The sequence below is a fragment of the Oratosquilla oratoria genome, chromosome 40, assembly GCF_046742065.1.
Source record: "Oratosquilla oratoria isolate Oo_2021 chromosome 40, ASM4674206v1, whole genome shotgun sequence".
NCBI lineage: Eukaryota > Metazoa > Arthropoda > Malacostraca > Stomatopoda > Squillidae > Oratosquilla > Oratosquilla oratoria.
Window position 1 is genome coordinate 12,965,729 of NC_134816.1, and position 17,500 is coordinate 12,983,228.

Here is a 17,500-nt window from a genome sequence, read left to right on the forward strand (position 1 = left end):
TATATAAATATATATATATAAATATATAAATATAGAAATATAGAAATATATAAATATATAAACATGTAAATATTTAAATATGCATATATATGAATATATAAATCTAAATATATATCTATAAATATATAAATATATATATAAATATATAAATATATAAATATGTAAATATATAAATATATATAAATATATAAATATATAAATATATAAATATATAAATATATATATATATATAAATATATAAATATATATATATAAATATATAAATACATAAATATATAAATATAAAAATATATAAATATATAAATATATAAATATATAAATATATAAATACATAAATATATAAATACATAATATATAAATATATTTATATATAAATATATGAATATAGAAATATAGAAATATAGAAATATAGAAATATTGAAATATAGAAATATAGAAATATAGAAATATAGAAATATAGAAATATAGAAATATATAAATATAGAAATATATAAAATAGATATATAAATATAGAAATATAGAAAATATAGAGATATAAATATTTAAATATATAAATATAAATATATAAATATATAAATATATAAATATATAAATATATAAGTATATAAATATATAAATATATGAATAACAAATATATAAATATATAAATATATAAGTATATGCATAAATACATGAATACATGAATATATGAATATATAAATATATACATATATGAATATATAAATATATAAATATATGAATATATAAATATGTAGATATATAAATATATAAATATATAAATATATAAATATATAAATATATGAACGTATATAAATATATAAATATATAAATTTAAACATAAATATATAAAATATGTAAATATGTAAATATATAAAAATGTAAATATATGAATATGTAAATATATGAATATATAAATATATAAATATATAAATATAAAGATATATAGATATATAAATATATAAATATATAGATGAATATATAAATATATAAATACATAAGTATATACATACATATAAATATATAGATATATATGTAAATATATAAACATATAATTATATAATTATATAAATATATAAATATATAAATATATAAATATATAAATATATAAATATATAAATATATAAATATATAAATATATAAATATATAAATATATAAATATATAAATTTATAGATACATAAATATATGAATATATAAATATGTAAATATACAATAAAAAAAAGTGTTTCCGGACAACGGGTACCCAAAATTTGTCATTAGAAGATGGACCACAGCGCAGGGAAGAAAAACTACAGCCGACACGAGACAGGCGGCAACTAGAAGGATTACCTTATTATATGTGAAAGGGGCATCTGAGGTGGCTGCTAGATTATTGAGGAAGCGCGGTGTTGAGGTAGTTCACAAGCCCGCCAATACGCTACATGGTGCTCTGACTAAAGTAAAAGACACGGAGGAGAAAGAGGACAAGACGGGAGTTGTATATGATATTGGCTGCGGCAACTGTGGTACTCGCTACATAGGAGAGACGGGTAAGATATTATCGACAAGAGTTAAAGAACATCAACGAGCTGTAAATCGTAAAGATGGTAGTTCAGCGATATTCAGGCATTGCCAGGAGGAGCAGCAAGAGATGGATTGGGACAATGTTGGTGTGATATACAGAAACAACAAGAAAGGAGAGAGGTAATTTTTGGAAGCTTTAGGAAGTGACAGCAACAGCGTCAACAGATGCATCTATCTAAATCCAATTTACAAGGGAGCGAAGAACAGGCAGGACAGAAGGAGCAGCGATCGGAGACCAGTGTAGTGCTTTTGGGACTGTGATGTTTGGCATTCTTGTGCCTTTTGCTCTTTTTATTTTTGTTAGTCCCATTGTGATGATACTTTATATAACTTAGTTATCATTTTCTTTTTCTTTTATCGTTCAGAATTGGTTTTGTTTTATTTATTGTTTTGTTTCGCTGCTATTGAGTTCATTGTCATTTTGTCGGGTTTGTCATTTATTGCTTTTTGTCCCCCACCCTTGTCATTTCAGCGGACACTTTATACAATTTGTAATTTCTTTATGTCATTCAGTTTTGGTTTTGGTGTTGTTTAATAGTTTTGATTTGTACTGATAAGGGAGCTAAGCATAAGCAGGACAGAAAGAGCGGCGATAGGCGACCCGTGTGGTGCTTTTGGTTCCGGACTGTGATTTTTTATATTTTTCATTATGTCGGTTTTGCAATTTTTTCCCTTCCTTTTCATTTCAGTGGATACTTTGTGCAAACTTTGTAATTAAATTTCTTTTTGTCATTTAGTGTTGGTTTTTGTTTTTGTTTTTTGTTTTGTTTTATAGTTTGATTTGTACTGGTAGGACAAACAGGAAAGTTAGAGCGGTGTTAGACGACCCGTGTAGTGCTTATATGTCTGGTCTGTGACATTTGATATTACAAAGGATTACAAAGGCGGAGCATACCGACAGGAGACCTTTTGATCCTTAACTAGGTCGGATGCGAAAAAAAATCGTGTTAATAATAAAATAATAAATAAAAACTATAATAACGTAAATAACAAATAAAATACATAAATAAATACATAGGTATAGTTAAATAATAAACAAACAGGTAAATAGTAAATAATAATAAATTGACATATAACTAATAATAAATTAAAATCAGACAGACAAATGATAACAAAACAAAAACAAATAATATAAGATAAATTATAATCATTACAGCATCTTACTTAGGTATTTATCTAAATTATTCTTAAAGCTACGAACTGAACTACATTGCACTACCCGTGCAGGAAGTTTATTCCATTCATTAACTACACGGTTGGCAAAGTTGTTTCTACCCACTTCCAAATTGAATCTATTTCCGGACAGTTTGAGACCATTGTTTCTTGTCTGATTCTCATTCAATGTGAAAATTTTGTCACTTTTGATGTCAATTCCCTTTAAAATCTTAAAGAACTGTATCAAGTCACCTCTGAGTCTACGCTTTTTTAGGGAAAGCAGATTCATGTGTTTTAGTCGATTTTCGTATGATTTATTTTTGATATTTGGAATCAGTTTTCTGGCTAGCCGTTGTACTTTTTCCAGTCTGTCAATGTCTTTAATGAGATTCGGTGACCATACGGAAACAGAATATTCCAAATGTGGACGAACTAACGATTTATATAGCTTGTTAATGAGTGATGGACTTTTGAAATCAAAGAATCGCGCAATCAGTCTCAGAATCTTATTTGCTTTCTCAGAGGCTGAAATACACTGCTTGGATGATTTGAGTTCGTTACTGATAATTACGCCGAGATCTTTTTCACTATCCACTTTTGTTAACGAATTTCCAAATAACTTGTAATCGTACTTGCTGTTATTTTTACCTATGTGCATTACCTTGCATTTACTTGTGTTAAATTTCATTAGCCACTTTTCAGACCATTGCTGTAATTGATCTAAATTTTCTTGAATATCTAATTGGTTTGAGTGATCATTTGCCACTCCGCACAGTTTTGTATCATCAGCAAAAATTTGGAAACAGTAGATTTTAGTCCATGGTCTATATCATTTATATATACTATGAACAGAAGTGGCCCAAGAACGGAACCCTGAGGAACTCCACCTGTAACATTTTTCCATCCAAAAGTTTTTCCATTTAAAACTACTCTCTGTTTTCGACCATTCAACCAATCACTAGTCCAACTTAATAGGCTACCACTTATTCCGTGTAAAGCTAATTTAGTAAGTAGTATTTCGTGTGGGACGGTATCAAAAGCTTTTGCAAAGTCTAGATATATTAAATCTATATTGTTTCTTTTGTCATAATTCGAGATAACTGTGTTGTAGAATTCGAGTAAGTTAGTCACGCAAGAACGTTTCCGTCTGAAACCATGCTGGCTATCATTTATCAACCGGTTACTTTCTAAATGATGTTCGATAGCATCTCTGATGATAGTTTCCATTATTTTTCCTACGATTGAAGTCAAACTTATAGGCCTATAGTTATCTGGTTTCTTTTTGTCACCTTTTTTGAATATGGGAGTAACGTTAGCTAGCTTCCATTCTCTTGGGACATCTCCGGATATGATGGATTTCTTGAAATTCATTTCTAATGGAACAACAATCTCGTTTTTCATTTCCTTTAAGATTCTTGGATGCCAACCGTCAGGCCCTGGTGTTTTATTAACTTTGAGTTTGTCTATACACCTTTTAATTTTTTCTTTTGTTATATTTATCGTAGTAAGTTTACCCTAGACTTTTCACAGGTTTCAGTTTGGAATTCACTTTGAGGTGTTTCGTTTACGAATACCGAGCTAAAATAATTGTTTAAGATATTACACATTCCTTCATTTGAATATTCAAGTTGACCGTCAACAGATAATAGTGGACCAATGTGATTCCTAACAACCTTTTTATCTGTAATGTAACTATAGAATTCTTTGGGATTCTCTTTGGATTTATCAGCGATGTTCATTTCGTATTGTCGTTTTCTTTTTCTTATTGTCTTTTCTAAATCTCTCTGTATTGATACAAAGTTTCATAGTCATTAGATGCACCCGAGCACTTATATTTCTTATAAGCCTGTCTCTTTTTAGCAATACTTTTTTTCAGTTTCTTTGTCGAGCCACTTTGGGCGAGCCTGATTTGGGGGACATCTGTCCTTAATGTATACGTACCATATATACGTGAGCATACACCCAGTCATATGGCTCATTTACATCCTCACCCAACCACCCCAACCTCACACTGTTTCCTGTCTCGAGATTGCTGAGCTGAGCAACACGAGGTCCAATGCAACACACATCTCGCTGACCCAAGCAATCTCTAGCATCCCGACAGCCAGGCAACACTCACACACACACGATGCACACTTATAAGTGCAGTCGACCACCAACTCATAACATTACAGAACAACCCAATAACAACGAGCTTTTCCCCCTTGGAAATATTATATAATAAATAAATGGGATGTAATTAGTAATTAAGTATGAGAATATTGGTTGTGGGAGGCCGAATACTCCCATTGAAAACAGCGTAAGTACAATTGCTAGCACCTGGAAATTTTGCATATCTAGCGTTTCCGCCGAACGAAACTGAGACGCACCGGGGAGGACGACGAGTTGGTGCGATGACAGGTATTGTGCAAAAGGCTAGTGATAAAGAAAATTAACTGTATAAAATAGAAACGATATGTAGTCAATTTCAGTGTATTGTGAAACAAGTGAATCCTTTGAATAAAGGAAAGGAACTTACTACGAGTTTGGATTAACCATCCCGACTTCTGTAAAATGTATCCTTTCAGCACCAGTTGAGGATACAATCTGGCGGCAGCTAGTGGCCGCACCCACGTCTCCAGAGAAGAAAACCAATTGAATTCGCCACACCTACCAGAAGAAAGAATATCGAGGACTCCTCACACGCGCCCCTCTACACCAACTCCAAACTTCGCAGTCTAGTATCGGTGGTGAAAATTACATTTCTCACCACCTGGTGGCAGCCAACTTCTATAAGATATTCCCTACCAAGAACAATAAGTCCTAACCACCCTACAAGCAAATATCACACCTTGCACAATACGAAGGTTATCGTCACCGACTCCACATCAATCTACCCGCCTCTAACAAAGGTAAACTAAACACCAACCTTTCAAAATACTTGATATTATCAATACCAGTATTAACCAACCCATCCATCCCCCCCTCTGATACTGCCTATCTCCTTCTTTTACGAGCACATAAATGAGGCACACACACCCCCGGAAGCCTTACCACGAAATAATGATTGCACACATCCAATCACATCATACGTAAGGACAAACAAGTCTACGGGCCGCCACAGCCACACCTGACGGACCGGCACGCACACCAATATAATTATTAATAATCGGGAATATAACCATAAAGGTACTCTATAGTTACATATATAAAACCAATGTAAAAATCACTTTCAACCTGAATATAACCAATAACTAAAAGATAACTAAAAATCTAATTTTTCCCTTCTTTGATGAATAATTCAGTCTTTAGTGATTTAATAATTCAAACAACATTATCATATTATAAAACTAAGTCACTTAATTAAGTTACACAACTAAGCTAAAATAATTTTTGCATACTTCTATCTTGTACTGTCCCAATTTATTATTTAGAATAATATATTTTAAAAATAATTCTCAATAACTAATATAATCACATATTTTTTTTGCCAATATCAAATAATTTTTCTTCCCAATATTTTATATGACCATTTTACATTGTATATCTTTTATATATATATATATATATATATATATATATATATATATATATATATAACATTTTTGATTGTATTGTATCTATTGTATAACACTCAATATCACTAGCCACACAATCATAACATTGTTTAGCTAGAAGAATCTAACATGTTACAAGCATTTTGTAATTTCTAATTTTAAACTTAACACAGTGCTACAACTTATCAAATAGCAATTTCATATATTCCTAATTCCATTTCATATATATATATATGCAATAACTTTTACTAGATTTGACTTTTACTTATTATCATATGCATATGCATTCCTTCAATCAAGTAATTCTGTTTTCTACTTAAACATTTTTATCAATGTAACCTACATTCCATAATTACTGCTGTCAACCAACTATATATATATAGATATTATATTATCATTACCAAATATTTAACTCCTTACTATTATAAACATATTATCATATTATTTCCACATTTTAATATTATTATATGTATATACATATTTTTTATGATTTTACATATGTAATCCCATTATACCTAATAACCGTTGACAAAGCCAAGCATAACATATTCCCCCTTAGTTACTGTATACCAATTATTTCTAACTTAAGTATTTTAAACTAGACCACCCATCTCACCTAATTATTAAGTAATACATGCCTCCCTAGTTACCACTAACATGGCCACAGGGACGAGAAGCAAATTCAAAAAAGCGCTAGAAACCATCCTCTCTAAATCTCAAGAGGAAAGCCCATCAAGCAACTCAAAAATAGAAAAAGACAATCCAGACCCTTATCAAATAAATCCACGGATTGACATAGCCATCCAACAGTTAGAATATGAACACTCACATCTCTCGGACAAAGCTGCTCCCACGGCAGGTACCCCTACAATCCCTCTTTATGAGAATGATATCTTAGCCTTTTTTAACCAACCCCCTCAAATAGACCCCTTTCACCCCTCACAACTACAACCACCCATTCCTCCCATCCAGCCAAATATGCAAACTACACCTCCTATAAACCATAATCAGTCCAACCCCCATATCCCAACACACAATAACCCCCCTCCCATCCAGTCAAATATGCAAACTACACCTCCTATAAACCATAATCAGTCCAACCCCCATATCCCAACACACAATAACCCCCCTCCCATTCAGCCACAGTACCAAAACTTCCCCTTTCCTTCCCCCCATACCCCATCTGGTCAAGCCACCTCCACACCATACCACCAACCACCACCTAACCTTCCTCCAAACCCACAATATTATCCTTACCCACAACCTCAACCAACAATAATTAAAAACTATCAAACCATAACCCCCCTCACAGAAATCCCAACCTTTTTCCAAAACAGTGGATTATCCATAAATGACTTCTTGACAGCATGTGACCTGTTTTTCACAAAAAACAAACACTACTCTGACACAGATAAAATAAATTTGTGCCGTCAGAAAATAGACCCATCTGACATTTGCCGTTCAAAGGCAAGGATGCTAGACAGTTTAGTTGCATGTGGAATCACATATCAGGAATATAAACACCACCTTCTTAATGTCTTTCACAACAAACAAGCTAACAACATCTCCTTCCTTCTCACTTTCCTCAATAACACTAGAGTCCAACCACATTCCGTTACGAACATTATGGATTTCGTAGCAAACGGAATTAAAGAAGTCAGAGAGGACCTGGAGAATAACTCTCCTTGGACCCACACTGACCAATTTGGTCAAAATGTCATGACCACAAAAAACTTACTAACATTCTTTGAGATAGGTTTCTATCTCTCCCAACTCCCTCCAAAGTGTTTAAAGGATGCCTCCAAAAGGAAACTAAACACTAGAAACCCTCTAGCTTATACCTATATCTTAGACATCTTCAATGCTTGCAATGTATCCTTAGACCCCCCCCACTATCTCCCCAGACTAAATAGCCTTCACTCACAGCAGCCCCCTCCCACCAATCAAGGACAACCTTCTAAGTGGTGCTCCTACCATTCATCACCCAGTCACAACACTAAAGACTGCATACAAAAACAACAAATACAAACACAGGCACCACGCCACCCTATCCCTTGCTCAGTTCATGGAACCATTTCCCATACCGATGCCCAGTGTCGAACACAGCAACAACAATACCCGCAAGTACAGCACCACCCCATCCCTTGCTCAGTGCATGCTACTACCTCGCATACGAATGCTCAGTGTCAAGTTCAGAATAAAAAAAAAAACAAGTTCTACCCCCCTTTAAACCTCCACTCCTACCTACACCAACACATCCAAACAAATACTGCAGCCTACACAAAATAACAACTCACTCCAACGAGGAGTGTTACCTACAGAAATCACAACCACAACCTCATCAGAGAACTAACCAACCATTCACCACCCCTCGACAAACAGCTCCCTCCCACACAACACGCACAACTCAACACCGATTGGGGGAACGTGTACCAGCCTCACGCACCAAACCACCATAGGAATATCTCATACACAACACAACTACGTCACCCTAAAAGTGAGTTTAGATCAACTCACAGTTGACATGATGGTTGATACAGGAACAAACCTGAACATCATCCCAAGAGCTCTCTATGAAGCATTAAATGACCCACCCCAAATTCAATTTTCCAATATGGAAGGACTCCTAATAGAAGGGAGCACCATTTCTCTACACGACACCATAGACTTAAACATAGAAGTCAATAACTTACAAGTAGGTTACACACCTTTCCACATAGCTGACGAATGGAGTCTCGATCAACAAGGTATAATAGAATTAAAATCATTGAGGACATGGAAAACTATTATAGACCTAGACAAAAATAACATCTCCTTCTCAGATGTGAATGATGAGCCAACTGTCACTGAGACACCCGACTCAGACACACAACCTCTCTCATGTCTCCCTTCCTCAAATACTCCAATTCCAACTAACAACTATTCCTTCCGACCACCCCCTTATGTCACCTCAAAGGCATTGATGTCTAACACAGTCATCATACCCCCTAGGCATTCAATAACAGTTCCACTATACATACCCGGAGCAATAGAACTTCAGGGTGTCATAATTGACCCAGATACGTCAAGAATAAATAACATAACCTTGGAGTCCTCCTGGGATATAGTATCAGGAAATAAACACACCCTAGCTATGTTAACAAATCTTTCAGACCAACACCGTAAAATCAAGAAGAATACTAACATTTGCGCAGTCCACCTCCATAATTCCCCTATCCAGGAACCACTCCCTCAACACATCAACCCAGTAAGACCAACACAACCCCTCATCCCTATCAATCCAGACCAAATCATAACATCAGCTGACGGAGAAATTCATAACGAGCTATTAGCTCTCCTACAGAGGAATAGATCAGCTGTCGCCTTAGAAGGTGAACCACTAGGCAAATGTGATATAATCAAACATCACATCCAAATTCCCCCTAACACTCCCCCTTCATACACCCCCGCTTACCGCATTCCTCACAGTAGGAAATCCCAAGTCAATAGCAATGTACAAGAGATGTTACACCAAGGCGTAATTTCCCATTCAGACTCCCCATGGAACAGTCTCCTCTTTTTGGTCCCTAAGAAAGACGGAACCTTACGCCCTATGGTGGACTTTAGGAAAGTCAACCACCTCACTCAATCTGACCCCCACCCACTACCTGCCATGCAGGACGTCCTCCAATCAATAGGGAACAATAACACAGTTTTTTTTCCACTATCGACCTTAAGTCTGCCTTCTGGCAAGTGGAATTATCTGAAGAATCTAAACCCATAACTGCATTCTCCACTGACAAAGGACACTTTCATTTTGAACGCATGCCCTTTGGCCTTAAATACGCCCCCTCAACCCAACAACGGTTGATGACCCGCATATTCAGTGACATGATAGGAGTCTCATTATTCGTCTATTTAGACGACCTCATTATATATAGTCCCACAGAAAGAGACCACCTTAACACTTTAGAGATTGTCATCAAACGTCTCAAACATACGGGGTTAAAGATTCAATTAAAGAAATGTAGATTCCTCATGAAGGAACTCACATATGATATTTAATATAACATGTAATATGGTGAGACACAACGTTACACTTCTGAGACACAACATCGCCACCCTTATTTACAGTTCATGATCCCCCTTGGGACCTCAGATTCACTTCAACAACACCCCCCCCCATCTTCACATTTAATCACCCAGGATTTTGTGTCTCTGAAATTTTTCTCGATGTATTACCCAAATGAATACTTTTGTAAACCATATAACCTAGGTGCCGGGAGCCACCTAACCCCAGGGGGAGAGCGATATGTATACGTACCATATATACGTGAGCATACACCCAGTCATATGGCCCATTTACATCCTCACCCAACCACCCCAACCTCACACTGTTTCCTGTCTCGAGATTGCTGAGCTGAGCAACACGAGGTCCAATGCAACACACATCTCGCTGACCCAAGCAATCTCTAGCATCCCGACAGCCAGGCAACACACACACACACACGAACGCACACTTATAAGTGCAGTCGACCACCAACTCATAACATTACAGAACAACTCAATAACAACGAGCTTTTCCCCCTTGGAAATATTATATAATAAATAAATGGGATGTAATTAGTAATTAAGTATGAGAATATTGGTTGTGGGAGGCCGAATACTCCCATTGAAAACAGTGTAAGTACAATTGCTAGCACCTGGAAATTTTGCATATCTAGCGTTTCCGCCGAACGAAACTGAGACGCACCGGGGAGGACGACGAGTTGGTGCGATGACAGGTATTGTGCAAAAGGCTAGTGATAAAGAAAATTAACTGTATAAAATAGAAAAGACATGTAGTCAATTTCAGTGTATTGTGAAACAAGTGAATCCTTTGAATAAAGGAAAGGAACTTACTACGAGTTTGGATTAACCATCCCGACTTCTGTAAAATGTATCCTTTCAGCATCTGTTGAGGATACATTAAAAGGAATGTAAGTTTGAATCATCTTAGTGAGCGTATTTTGAAATATTTCCCACATCTGATCTACAGGTCTTTCGTTTAATTTTGCCTCCCAATCTGTAAGCTGAAGCTCCTGACGTAGTCCTATGAACTGAGCTTTACTGAAATCTGGTATTTTAGACACACAAGTATCTATTCTAAAATTGTTTAAGAGTTTGAATCTAATTAAGTTGTGAACGCTATTTGCAACAGATTCACCGACTTCTACATCAGTTACCATGCTTTCACGGCTAGTGATCAAACGATCGAGTAAGTTTCCATATCTTGTCGGCTCTTTTACATGCTGAATTAAGTAATTGTCACCAAGAAAATCAATCAAGCGACTACCTATATGGCCATGTTCAAGGATCATCCAATCAATGTCAGTAAAATTGAAATCACCCATTATCAATAAATCCCGGTTGCAGAAACTAGATAGTTCCTGAAATAACAGTTTGTCGTCTGCTAATGATAATGTCTTTGGCCTATATATTACACCTATATTCATCTTTTGTCCATTTGTTTGTGTTAACTCAACCCACAAACTATCATATGCATCCTGTTTCACTTTCTCTAAAACACAAGCATGAACATTGTTTTTAACGTACAATAGAACACCCCCACCTTTCTTGCGGTTTCTATCCTGATGAAAGTGTTTAAATCCCGCAATATTAAATTCAGCTTCGAACTCTGTACCATTTAACCATGTCTCAGTTATTCCTATCATATCGAGATTTTCGCTTTTGACATACGCCTGTATTTCTTGAAATTTGTTCCTAATACTACGAGCATTAAAGTACATGGTTTTAAGAGACTCGTGATTATTTCTTTTTGACACATTTTGAGTTTCAATATCATGTCTTACATTATCATTTTGTTTTTTATTTATATCTTGCTCTATATTACTATCTGGTCCTTCATTGACATTCAATGCCTCATTAACATTTCTCCCATCAAAATTAACATTTCCCCCATCACGGATATCTGGTCGATCACGGTCAGCCGATCTCTTTTGTACATTTTGGCCCCCTACGTCACCGTGATTCACGCCGGCCTCCCGTCGTTCAGTGACATTATGTCCGGCATCCCTTTCTAAAATTATATTTTGTCCTCCAATGACATTATATCCTACCGTGATATCTTTTCCTCCACTATAATTACATCCCATCGTGATCTTTTGTCTTCCACTGTCATAACATCCTATCATGATATTTTGGCCTTCAATGACATTCTGTCCGGTATCCCTTCCTAAAATTATGTTTTGTCCTTCACTGACATTATATCCTACCGTGATATTTTCTCCTCTATTATCATTACATCCTATCGTGATATTTTGTTCTCTACTATCATTACTTCCCATCGTGATCTTTTGTCCTCCACTGTCATTACATCCCATTGCGACATTTTGTCCTATGACATTACATCCTAATGTGACATTTCGTCCTCTAGCGACATTATATCCACTGTCATTACATCCTATCATGATATTTTGGCCTTCATTGATATTCTGTCTGGTATCCCTTCCTAAAATTATATTTTGTCCTTCACTGACATTATATCCTACCGTGATATTTTCTCCTCCATTATCATTACATCCTATCGTGATATTTTGTTCTCCACTATCATTGCTTCCCATCGTGATCTTTTGTCCTCCACTGTCATTACATCCCATTGCGACATTTTATCCTATGACATTACATCCTAATGTGACATTTCGTCCTCTAGCGACATTATATCCTAAAATTATATTTTGTCCTATACTGGCATATTGTTCTGCATTAATGCTATACTCTACACTGTTTTCCCAAGTACATTCTATTTCCCCTTCCCTTTGGGCTTCTACCCTAAAAATGGAGCTAATTCATTACAAACACCCACAATGAGGTTTGTAAGAACATCTTTGCCTCTACGGGTAAGGTGGATCCCATCAGAAGCGTAAAGGTCATGGTGCCTAGAAAAGAGATACCAAGGATCAAGAAAGTGGTATCCCAATTGTGTGCACAACTGCGATATCCTATCATTGATCCCTATTTTTCTTTTTGCTCTTTTTATTTTTTATTTTCGGTGGTTCCATTTGTTGACACTTTGTATTTACTTTGTTATTAATTTCTGGGTGTCGTTCAGAATTTGTATTGTTCCGTTTATTTTGACATGGGATATGTGGCGTTTTTGTCAATTCTTTTAATTTGGGTGGACGATTTATACAAATTTGAAATTAATTTCCTTTTGTCATTCGGAATAGGTTTTGATTTTATTTTATTGTATGATTTGTATTACAGCTAAGAGTACATTATCATTTCATCGGGGTGTGATAGTTGGTTCTTTTTGTTCTTTTGAATTGTTGTGGTCCCATTTTTGTGACACTTTAGCAAACTTTGTATTTAATTTCTGCAGGTCATGCAGGACTTGATTATTTTATGTTTGTTAGGATTTGTGTTTTTAGCTACGGAGGAACGATGGATAGGCTTTTTGGATTTTGACATCATCGTGTTCTTGCCTAGTATATTTAATTTTGTTATCCTTTCTCCATGTTGAGGAGTTTTACTTCTCTGTTAAAAATACAACTCTGTTCAATCCGGTGGAACCTATCCCAGAGAACATCGGTATTCTATATAACTGAATCCTTTTGCTTACAATGTATCACCCTGAGGACGAACCCCGGACAGGGTTCGAAACGTCGGTAATGAATTCTGTTACTCTGAGTCCAGTGTTTTGAAATTTTCCGATAACATGGCTCCTGGACTCCAGCTCTTTACGAATATATATATATATATATATATATATATATATATATGTATGTATATATACATACATACATATATATATATACATATATGTATGTGTATATATATATGTGTATATATATATATATATATATATATATATATATATATATATATATATATATATATATATATATATATATATGTACCGGGTGTGGCTATTTAAATGAAAGTCGAAGTTGTTCGGCATTATACTATAATCACTGACGTGTGTATATCAGGAGTACTAGCTCTGAACTGCCGCCCCGCTGCCAATTTTGGCGCGAGGAAACGTACATAGCATTTTGTGATATCTAATATAATTACAATAAATAATAAAACAACAACAATAAAACATATGACAATTTTATAAAAAGAGGGGGATCATATAATTCCCTAAATGAGCAAACCACAAGTACAATGTACGATAATATACAACATAGCATGCTAACACAATATATATATATATATACATATATATATATGAATATATATATGTATATATATATATATATATATATATACATATATATATATTCTTCTTACGACCTTGATCCCACTTTATTGCTGTATCGCAGGGTCAGCCACTCGAGTTACCCTCCTCCATTATTTTCTATCTATTGCATCCTCCTCTTGGACTAATAGTTTATTCATGTCACATCCTTTTACCTCTCTTCATCTCATTCTTTGTATCCCGACGCCAACATCATCTTATTCACTGGTTTGTCATACTTTCTCTTTATAACGTGTCCAAAATATCTCAGTCTTACTTTTCTTGCCTTCTCTTTTATATTACATATTCCACACATTTTTCTTATTTCTTCACAGTGTCTGCTCTCCAACAGAGATATGCCAACTATACATCTCCCCATCCTCATCTCTGTTCTCTCCAAACTACCTTCTTCTCTCAAAGGATTACAAAGGATTACAAAGGCGGAGCATGCCGACAGGAGACCTTTTGATCCATATCTAGGTCGGATGCGAAAAAAATCATAATAATAAAACAATAAATAAAAAACTATAATAATGTAAATAACAAATAAAAACATAAATAAATGCATAGGTATAGTTAAATAATAAACAAATAGGTAAATAGTAAATAACAATAAATTGACATATAACTAATACATACATACATATACCAAGGCTTTTTCCCCCTTCCAAGGGAGGTAGCCAAAAAGGGAAAGGCACAAAAACACTCCCACCCATTTCATCCCTAAATACACTCCACACCCCTCCCACCCTTCCTCTCATCTGAGCACCTCCTGGATGACGGGTCATCCCTGCACCCTGCCCACCGCCCTGGGTCAGAAGCAGTGTCGCAAGACACAGTACATCCACAGCGAGGCCGCTTCATTTAATCGGCGACCCCCCCTCTCCGTCCCCCTTTGCATATAAGGCGAGGACGGGGAGAAATCCCTTCGGGCTGCGTCAAAATTTACTCACACATACTACCCCACCCCCCACTTCCCCGCCCATTCCTCCTCATGCAGTCACAACATCATCCATATACAACCATTCTCCATTCACCTCTGTCTTCCGTCCTCTCCCTTCCTTCCTCAACAGACATTCCCCTCTTCCCCAAAGCCCCCTTCACCCCATCCATCCACCTCATCCTAGGACGTCCCCTCATGTTCACTCTCTCCACATCTGCCTTCCATACCTCTTTTACTAGTCTTTCTTCACTCATTCTTTCCATGTGTCCAAACCATCCTAATATTCTTTCATCAACCCTATCTCCCAGCTCCTTTTTCACCCCTGTTCTCCTCCTCACCTCCTCATTTCTCACTCTATCTAGCCTAGTAACCCCCACCATACTTCTCAGACACCTCATCTCAAACACATTCAAACTCCTTCTCTCTTCTTCTCTTATGTTCCACGTTTCTGCCCCATACAGTGCTGTTGGCACAATCACTCCTTCATACAGTCTCCTCTTCGCATCCATTCCCAAATGTCTATTCCTCATTACACTCTTTAAACCACCAAGGCATTTACTCGCTTCTCTCAATCTACATTCTACCTCCACCTTCACTCCACCTTTTCCTGCTACACTTGCACCCAAGTATCTAAAACTATCCACTTCCTCCAGTCGCTCTCCCTTAATGTTCACTTCCAGTCTACTGCCACTTTCACCCCTTGTACATCTCATCACCTTACTTTTACCCACATTTATCTTTAGCTTTCTTCTATCACATACTCTCCCAAACTCTGCCACCAGCTTCCTCAATCCCTCCTCTGACCCTGCCACAAGCGCAGTGTCGTCTGCAAACAACAGCTGGCTCACCTCCCACTTTAATAATAAATGAAAATCAGACAGACAAATGATAACAAAACAAATAATATAAGATAAATTATAATCATTACAGCATCTTACTTAGGTATTTATCTAAATGATTCTTGAAGCTTCGAACTGAACTACATTGCACTACCTGTGCAGGAAGTTTATTCCATTCATTAACTACACGGTTGGCAAAGTTGTTTCTACCTACTTCCCTATTGAATCTATTTCCGGACAGTTTGAGACCATTGTTTCTTGTCTGATTCTCATTCAATGTGAAAATTTAAGGACCACGTTATTACCCCATACAAGAGTCCTGGACTTAACATACCTTTGTATACTTTTATTCTTAGCTTCAATGGTATTTTCTTATCTAATATCACTCCACTCACTTCCCTCCATTTTTGCCATACATCTCCTACTCTTTGTCTAACGGCTTTTTCTGTGCCTCCTTTATCGGCAGTTAATTATCTCGGGTATTTAAACTCTCTTGTCTGCTTCAGTCTTCTGCCGTCCTCTGATGTTACATTGATTTCCTCATAGCCTCCTCTGCTGCTTATCATTACCTCTGTCTTTTGTGTATTCACTTTTGTTCCTTAACTCTTCAGTTTTATTTCCGTATTGAATACCTCTCCTGTAGTTCCTCCTTCGTATTTGCAATAATGACTAGGTGATCAGCGAACAGCAACTCCTACCCGTCATCATTATCTTTTACGTCCATCGTTATTATTGTGTCCAATACTACAGTATAAGAAAAAGAAAAGGGCTCTGAGTTGGTTTTTGATGGAGTCCTACTTCAACTGAGAATAATTCAGTTTTTCCATATTTTGATCTTTCATACCAATTTTCATTTTCTTCAGTACAAAACTTCTCTAGGGACCCTATAGTACGCCCTCTTCAAATCCACAAAACACCAATACATCTTTCTGTTTCCCTCCAGGTATTTTTCTTGTATCTGCTTTGCAATAAATGTTGAATCTACAGTATTCAGCTCCCTCAGGAATCCAAACTGGTGGTTGTGAATTCTGACCATTTCTCTCAGTCTGTCTTCTATCACTCTCTCAGGAATTTTCATGATATGCTCCAACAGCTTCATACGTCTGTAGTTCTCACAACTCAGTACATCTCCCTTCTTCTTATACAACTTAACGAATTTACTTTCCTTCCATTATTCAGGCATTTTTTATGCATTCCATATCTTTCCTAACAGTAAGAACGTCCTCCCTGTGCATCAATAACTT